Source organism: Cyprinodon variegatus, unplaced genomic scaffold, assembly GCF_000732505.1.
Source record: "Cyprinodon variegatus isolate N-32 unplaced genomic scaffold, C_variegatus-1.0 Scaffold1234, whole genome shotgun sequence".
Lineage (NCBI taxonomy): Eukaryota > Metazoa > Chordata > Actinopteri > Cyprinodontiformes > Cyprinodontidae > Cyprinodon > Cyprinodon variegatus.
The window spans coordinates 76,711-76,962 of record NW_015151687.1 but is presented as its reverse complement, the minus strand read 5'-3'; positions in this window follow the sequence as shown (position 1 = coordinate 76,962).

Here is a 252-nt window from a genome sequence, read left to right as displayed (position 1 = left end):
AAACTACTTAGAACCACATTTTGCAAAGTGTTACCCAACGAGATAATCTATCTAAATTAATACATAAACTAGGTTTATCACAGCTCTAGGTCTTTCTTAATGTTAAAAGTTTTTTTATATTATAAATAAAAAAGATTGAAACTGATTGTAACTTTGCTGAAATAAATGGATTAAAAAAATTAACATACATCTGGCAATATTCAATCAAAAACTCTGTGAATCTGAAATAATTTCGATAAAATATAAAAGAAC